The sequence below is a fragment of the Prionailurus viverrinus genome, chromosome F1, assembly GCF_022837055.1.
Source record: "Prionailurus viverrinus isolate Anna chromosome F1, UM_Priviv_1.0, whole genome shotgun sequence".
Classification (NCBI taxonomy): domain Eukaryota; kingdom Metazoa; phylum Chordata; class Mammalia; order Carnivora; family Felidae; genus Prionailurus; species Prionailurus viverrinus.
In genome coordinates, this window is record NC_062577.1 from 41,429,979 (window position 1) to 41,438,756 (window position 8,778).

Genomic DNA, 8,778 nt, shown 5'->3' on the forward strand with positions numbered 1-8,778 from the left:
AGCTCTGGGTGTTGTGGGGTGGAGTGGAGGAGGCCTCTGCCCAGGGTGGTGGCTGGAGGGGTGGAGCCAGCCAGAGAGGGAGTCCCGGGGAGGGGTGCCGGCTGCTGTAGCTGACCCTCCTGCTCCCCCAACTGAACAGCTTCCTGACTAATTGGGAGGGAAGGAGGGAGGTTTAAGAGAGGGTTGACATGGGGAATGGCCGAGGCCAGGGCACAGAACGAGGGCGAGCACCTCTGTCCTCCAGCCCAGCAGCAGTGTCCACAAACCCTGAATCCACCTTGTGCTGCCCAGACCGCCTCTCACCTCGGGTACACACAACCTTCTTGCACACACATCTTCCAAAGTTCCCAGCATCCTGCTCTGTCTTCCAAGTCAGCGTCCAGGCTTGTTCTCCCGAGAGCACTCGGAGAAGGCCAGCCCCAAACCACACCTCCTGACTTTCCCTGTCCAGTGGCCTCAGAGCCAGCCATAACCACTTTCCAATCCGCTGACATCCTTGGCGTGGCTGCTTTCAGAGAAGGAAGCTAATGCTGAGGTTGGGTGATGTCTTCCGAGGTCATGAAAGTAAGGGGCGGACCAGGGCTTGGTTCTCAGCCCAGCACCACTTCTGCCCCCTGGACTTCCTCACCCTTTTCAGGCAGCCGGTCCCCGAACTATAGGACAGTTAGTGCTTGTTGGGAGACGTAGTGGTGGGAATCAGGGATATATATATATATATATATATATATATATGAATATATGAATATGAGAGAGACCATGAGCCAGGGAGAGGGGCAGAGGGAGAGAGAGAAAGACTCTTAAGCAGGCTCCATGCTAAGCAACGGAGGGCTTGATCCCACGACCCTGGGATCATGACCTGAGCTGAAATCAAGAGTCGGACACTCAACTGACTGAGCCATCCCGGTGCCCCCCAAGTCAGACTTTTTAAGCTAAGTTGAGTGGGGGGTCACCTGGGTGGCTCAGTCGGTTAAGGGTCTGACTCTTAGTTTCCGCTCAGGTCATGGTCTTACCGTTGTGAGATCTAGCCCTGAATTGGGCTCTGTACTCACAGCACGGAGCCTGCTTGGGATTCACTCTCTCTCTCTCTCTCTCTGCCCCTTCAGTGAGCTCTCTCTCTCTCAAACACACACACACACACACACACACACACACACACACCAAAAAACAAAAACAAAACAAAAAGCTGAGTTTGGAAAGAGCCCAGACAAACCTGATATTGATGAGACTCCCTACTACATGCCAAGCACGTTCGGAAGCATCTCACTGACCCCTCACAACAGCCCCGTCGCTCTCCCTGCTCTGCAGGTGAGGACAGTGAAGTTAACTGTCTTCCCCAGAGTCATCAAGCAAATAAGAATCCCAGGTCTGTTGGCCATACCAGCCATTGGTCTTCAAGGAGGGAAAGGAGCAGAGAGAAGGAGGTGTGGACAGTGCGGGGCCCTCGGAGCCAGGGGATCCAAAGAAGGCAGGACTCCAGGCTGCCGCTGCTTTGCTGGAGCACCTCGCGAGACCACCGTTGTGGGCAGGCAGCGATGGCCACCAGTTCCCAGAGGGGCCTGCCCCTTTAAGAGTTCCTGGGGTGGGGGACAGCTGTTCTGTCTGTTGTGGAGGCTCACATGGGTGGGGGGGGTATGTTGGAGGTCTATGGGGGGGGCATCAAGGCACCCTGAGCTGCCCAAGAAAGCCTGGGGCCCCCAGCGACAGGTTCGCACCAGGCTTCGTATGTAGTTAGCGCTCCAAACCTTTCAGTGCAGAAGTGCTTCCGGAGAAGGCAGCTGGAGGGCCCGGTGAGTCTGGTTATGAGCTGTAGGGGCGGAGGGCGTCAGGCGCCATCACCTGGCTCTCTAGCGACCAGGCTAAACAACACAGGCACGTGTTTCCTGGACACACCCGCCATCATGTCCTTATACCTTAGGGCTCAGGAGCCTGCCCGTTTCACTGGAGCCCTGGGCAAAAGCACCTCTTAGCGAGTCATATCCCCCCTGGTGCCACTGCGCCATCCGCTCCTGGAGTAGGTCAGGGATCCCGGGGTCTCGACTGACCTCTCCCTTCACCATGCCCGCTCTGCCGGGCGTTTGTAGTTTGCAGCTGCCTGACAAAAGGTCCTAGTTGTGGCTGGCTGCAGGGGTGGGGTGGGACCTGGGGCTGGCTCTCCGCAGCCCCACCCTTCCCTTCCTGTGGGCTCCCAGTCGCCCTGCCCCTCCAGTCTGGTCCAGTCCCCCAGGCCGCCACTCCCTTCTCCCTGCTCGGCTGCTTGGACCCGCTGAGGGTCAGCGCCGTCGCCAGACCTCCTTGTCTTCCTTGAAGCAGCGCCCTTGTGGCCCATCTTTCCACCTCCGTCCGTTTGGACCCCTGCTTCCATCTTGAGGCCTCCCAGCACTCATGAGCCCTTCTGTCTCCAGAGCAAATCCTCACACCATGAATCGGTCGCTGGGCCCAGGACGCCGAGGTGCATGGGGTGCCCTCACCTTCCAGGGGCTCAGGCCTGCTGGCGGAGAAGGTGTCTCCATACACCTTCTTGTCAAGTGCTCATTGAGTGCCAGGCGCTATGTTGGGCCCTGAGGATGGGGCAGTGAAAGAACCGCCATGTCCCTGCTGTCAAAGAGCTTAGAAAGATGTCACCCAGATACACACATGGTACATCCAGGGGTCAGAAGTGTGACAGGACAAAATTGAGCAGGGTCAGGACAGATGTGACGGCCAGGGGTGGGGGCTCTCTGACAAGATCAGGGGCAGCCGTGACTTGTGGGGGGGCAGGGAAGGTGGACCCCCAAGGACAGAGCATTCCAGCAAAGGCCCCGAAGGGAGCGTACTTGAGAATGAGCAAGGAGGAGGCAGGCTGGAGCACAGTGGCCGGGCAGGCTGGTGAGGCCGCCGGGAGCACGTAGGACATGCCAATGCCTGGCTCCAGTTCAGATCGGTTTGCTCAGACCTGGCAGTGGGACAGGCATCAGTAGTTTTTCAAAAGCTCCTTAGATGACCCTAATGGAGCGTGTGCAAGTGAGCAGGTTTGTCAGGACTTGAACCCAGGCCCTCCCGCCTGAGCAGCACCACCGGCCTCCCGGGGAGATGTGGGCGGCCAGCGGCCAGCACAGAGGATGCACAGCTGGGGTCCTGAGGACTGGGAGCAGCACCCTCGCCCTCCAGTCACCTACAAGCAAAGGTCACCATAGGCACCAGAGGGTTAGCCAACAGTCACTGCGCCCCCACCCCACCACACGCCCCCTGCCACCAGCCAGCTCCTCCTCTGGACCCTCTGGACCTCCCACCATCCACCAATGGGAAGGGCAGCATAGGACATGGAGGCCGCTGTGCCTGGCGGCCTTTCTGAAGGTTGGTGCTCAGCTCCGGTGAGGGTGTGCCACCGCCCAAGACAGGACAGGACGCAGAGGGTACGCTGCCTGCCGGCGCCTCCCCCGCCCATCAGCCTCTTCTCCTCTCCCTCCTTCCCTCCTTCTTCCTGTCTCTCGCTCCCTTTTCCCCTCTGCCACGCCCTCTTTCTGCCCCTCCCCCTCCCTCTTTGCGGGGGAACACTTAACCCTGGGGAGCCATCAGCTGACCTGGCCTTCTCCCTGAGGAAGAAGATCTTGTGGCCTCCCCAAGCCCGAATCCCTGAAAAGCTCTCCTGAAGCCAAACTTCCCTTTCTTTCACCCTCATCCCTTTTCTAGTGACGTCGACACAAGCAGGGGGCATGGGGCGCTGTGGCAGTGGCTGTGCGGCCATGGGGGGCGCAGCCAGAGCGTGGCAGGTGCGTGGCTTTGTCCTCCTGGATGCAGGCAGCACTCCTCCCTGCTTGGAGCTTCTGCCCTGTTCCTATTTCCTGACCCCTCCCCCCCCCTCCCCTCTGCCTCCTCCTTCCCCTCTCCCTCCTCCCTCCCTGCCTCCTTCCCTCATTCATTATTCATCTGAGGGCTCCTGACAATGTGCCAGGCTCTGTTTCCAGTACCACCCGGATACAAACTTGACCCTGACTTAGACCCTACTTGGGGGAGCTCAGAGTCGGAGTCAGTTAGGATGTGGTCTTGGCTTCCTCTCATGAGATCTGTTACTTGAGGGAAGGAGAGTTGTCTTTTAAAATTTACCAAGTTCTTTTCTTTTCTTTTTTCTTTCTCTTCTTTTCTTTCTTTTCTTTTTCTTTCTTTCTTTTCTTTTTTTTTCTTTCTTTTCTTTTCTTTTTTCCTTTCCTTTTCTTTCTTTTCTTTCTTTTCTTTTTTTTTCTTTCTTTTCTTTTTCTTTCTTTTCTTTTTATTTTCTTTTCTTTTCATTCTTTTCTTTTCTTTCTTTTCTTTTCCTTTCTTTTCTTTTTGTTCTTTTCTTCTTTAACATTTCAAACACAACAAAACCTTTTTATGCCATCCAGGTTTTCCCTGGAGGAGGGGTCAGCTGGGTCCTGGGTTCCTGAGACGGAGGCTTACACATCCAGGGTTCCAAAATACACAGGCCTGGATTCAAATCCCATCTCTGCTGCTTGCAAGCTGGGCCACCTTGGGCATGTTACACCCCTCTGTGCCTCAGTTTCCTTCTCTGTGGCATCACCCTTTTTCACAGGATTGTGAGGGTTCATGAGAACCCCGGGGCTGGCACCCAGTGCTCGGTAAACGGTGGCATGGGTACGCTGCGCATGCCCACCCTGGTCCCCAGCAGCAGGGATTCCAGCCCCCTCCTTCCCCCCACCCCCCGGGATCCCAATCCTGGCATTAGAATTGGCCGCTTTTTCGTTTCTTGCTTTCTTCACCCTTGATAAGATCTGTTGTTTTCAACAATGTATTAGGCACCTTCCATCTCAAGGATTTTGCAAGCCTTTAAGATGACCTCAGCCCAGAGTATTGTCTCCACAGAGCTGGGGAAGGAAGCATGGAAAAGTTTACAATAAAAGCATTGGGTCAAGGTGTCACTCAAAGTGGGTCAGCTGCCTTCTGAGGTAGCCAGTGCTCTGTCCCTAGAAGCACTGTGGCAGGGGCTGGGGGAGCACCTGTTGGGAGCTCTGGGGGCGTGCACTGCCTCTCCTAAGTGCTACCGGCTGGCAGAGGAAGGGGCCATCTGGGTCGGCCGGATCCGTACCTGGTCTGACACTACTCTTTGGATCTCCACTTTGCCAAGCGGGGGAGCAAGGTCTGGCCCACAGGTGAGAAGCATTGCTCAGAGTGGCCGAGAAAAATGTAGTAAACCGTGGCTGTGGGTTGCAAACCTCCTTCCCCCTGGACTCCAGGAGGCTTGGGCCACCCTCCCAATCAGGTCATTCGCTTTAAGACCAGACTACCTTGGCTTTTCAAGAGCTGGGACTGCCTCTGGGGTGTGGGAATGAACAAACCTGGGGTTCCAGAAGCTGGAGCTGTTAAGGGTGGGAAGGCTGCCTTGGGGAAGAGGGGATGGGGCCAGGGGTTAGAGAGGTGATCCTCAACCACCTGTGACTGTATGCCTCTGGCCGAGAGTTCCACCTGGTAATGGAAAGGACAGCCCAGCTTCACCATACAAGGTAGCGGGGAAGGTCAGGATTCACAAGCAGGACAGAGGTCGAGAGCAGAGCTCTCTCTAGTGCCTGGCTGCCTCGACTTGAATCCTGTTCCACCACTTCCTGGTTGTGGGACCACATAACATGGCTCTCTGTGCCTCAGTTTCCCCATCTGTAAAATAGGGTGAGCCTAGGATTAATGTGGAGATTAAACGAGTTAATACACAGGGGTGCCTGGGTGGCTCGGTTGGTTAAGCATCCGACTTCGGCCTAGGTCATTATCTCACCGTTCCCAAGTTCGAGCCCCACGTCGGGCTCTGTGCGGACACCTCGGAGCCTGAACCTGCTTCGGATTCTGTGTCTCCCTCTCTCTCTCTCTCTGCCCCTCCTCCACTTGTGCTCTCTCTCTCTCTCTCTCTCTCGGGAATGAATAAACATCAAAAAAAATTTTAACGAGTTCATACACGGAAAGCACTCAGAATTTATTGGCCACATAGAAAGCACCACATTAAGTGTTAGCGTTGTTACCTGTCTCCCAGGATAGAAGCAGACATCACTCACCCTCTGTTTTCCCGGTGAGTGCCGTGAGGGAGCACTAGAGGGAGGAAGTACTGTGGCGGGGGCGGGGGGGGGGGGAGTCCAGGGATGAATAAAACCGCTTCTGTCCTAGGGGAGCCACTCTTCCTCCCGAACTGCCATCAGAGCTGGAGAATTCCGACGTCCCTTATGGAACATCTATGTTCCAGGCAGAGTGCTGTGAATTTAACAAATTGACTAAATTTAAAAAAATGTCCTTTGTTTACTTCAACAGACATTTATTAAACATCTCCTTGGCCCAAGCAACCCTGTGAAACACTAAAGATTTAGAAATAAGTAAACAGTGCTCTCTCCTCAAGGAACTCGTCTGGTCAGGGAGAGATAAGCCGATTGCAGGAATAATAATAATGGCTTCGAAGTGGGCTGCGTTTATCTGCTCCTCACAGATGCCCAGGTGATAATCCCAGAGGGTGGGAGTGGCCTGCCCGCCGTGAGCCTCCCTCCCCTCCCCTTCCTCAGCCCCCGCAGTACCTGTGAGTGTTACAAGCCTCATAAAGTGAGTTGCACCTTTACACTCTAGGTTCGAGTCAGGGTCGTGAAGAAATATGAATTAATATAAAAATGAAACGTCTGATCCATCAGGAATCTTCCCACTGATGGTCCTACCGGCATCTTCGCAAGGTTCCCAAGCCCTATGTTCCCCAGCCTCTGAGCCTCTTTCTCCACCTGTGTCTGACCATCCACTCTGTAGTGTGACCATCTACACTCGTGCCGCTGGGCCAAGGACCCACCCTTCCCAGAAGGGGCTTCCTCTCTCAAGCCTCTGCACCTCCAGAGTCCATCTGTCCGTGTTCCCTCTGCCTGGACTTCTTCCACCTCCCTCAGCAGCTCCGGCTCAGTCAGACTCACTGGGCCTTGGACAGGTGCTTCCCCTTGCTGGGAGTTCAGCGCCCCTGTCCCTAGAGTGAAGGGGGGCCCCAGATGCCCTAGAGTGTCCCCTCTGCTCCAGACTTTACACCAACCTGTTTCCACTTCAGTGTTTTGTATGAATCATTTCCCTCCCTCCTCCTTTCAAGCACGTCTCAAACTCCCCTCCTCCAGGAAGTCTTCCGTGATCCACCCCATGAATATTTTCTGTGTGCTCAGTTCTGCCGGCACCAAAGTGCTGACACTAGGGCTTCAGGGGGTCTCAGCCTCTCATAACCCCCATCACCCAAACGTCACCCAAATACACACAACCTGAGTAAAACCAGAGCTTGATAGGGTAACGTGACCTCGAGGTAAGTCATCCAACACCCTCCACCTCCAACCAGTCGTACCCCCAAGCCTCACTATCTAGAAATTCTAACAGCCTGCGTTCTGTACTCGGGTTTGAGTGTCTTCCTAGGGTTCAGATTGTAAACTGGGCGGTCTTCACTGCCACCCCAACCCTAACTGCTTTGTTAGGCGAACAACACCAGGTGGTGAATTTGTTTGCAATGACTGAGGCACTCTCATGCACACTAGCCCATTTTGCTCTGAAAACATCCTGTGGGGTAGACAGGGGCAGGCACGATTACCCCATTTCACGGATGTGGAAACTGAGGCCCTGGGAGGTTTAACACCTTGCACACGGTTAGTTAAGTGACAAAGCAAGGTCTCCTATCAGGTACACCTATTTGCCTCACTGAGCTAGTTTTTTGCCAGCTCCGATTTTAATCCGTTCCAGTATGGAGCTGTTGAGCCCTTGGCCCCTAGACCTGGCAGGGGAGCCAGAATTTTGGCTCCTAATTTGACTTCTAATCTGACTCGCCCAGCTGGTTCGGAAGACAGCCACTCTTCACCTTGCCTCTTCCACAGCTGCTCCGGGCCCCTCTCTGCACCCCTCCTTCTCCCCCCACCCTTTCCCACTAGCTCTGGGAGCCTTGGGATGGGCGTGGGGTGGGCTCCCAGGAGGATGTGAGCCTAAGGACAGGCGGGATGTTTTTCCGACTCCACATTGTTCTGCCCATGCCCATTGTGTGGGCTGAGAGCTGGACGTCACCGAGTCGCCTGGCAGGCTTTCAGCAGAGCTGGGGAACATTTCCGGAGGGAACTGACCCGTTATGAATGATGGAAGCTTCTCACAAGTGTTGGCATTTCTTTGGATGGGCCAGACTCGGGGAGCCAGGGCAAGGAAGACTCCCAGACTCCCCACTCCTGGCAGCCGGCTACCAGACTAAAGGTCCCAGGGACCTTGGCTGACCTGTGGTTTGCAGAGAGGGCCTAGTCCCACAGCGAGAGGGGTTTGGGAATGTGAAGCGGAGGGGAAAGGGGTTGGGGGCGAGGGTGGGATGGAGGACTTGCCTACGAGGGGCCAAATTGAACGGTTATTCTGTTTACATCACCTGACTCCAACTTGGGACGGCTCTCACCTGAGGACGGGAACCAGATCTGGTCACCTTGGAAAGCTCATGGAGCTCATCCTACAGGAAACGCGGGTCAGAAATGTGTTAAAACAGTTCGGCGTTTGCCATGGATGAGTAATGCTGGGTGTACGCCCAGCTCTTCCCTCCCAGGGAAGGCATTTAACTTGTGCACCGCCCCCCTTTACCACGTGGCTGGGTGTGCCCCCGGAGAGGTTCCCCGATGTCGGGTGTTGTGTATCGATTTTCCCACAGTTTGATTTAATCCTCAAGAGGCCGGCATAGTAACCCGCTTCCTACAGATGAGGAAACCGTCTCACAAAGGTTAAGGAATTAGTTTCAGACCACACACACACAGCTATTTCGTGGCAGAGCTGAGCTTTGAACCCAGGTCTGTGACACTG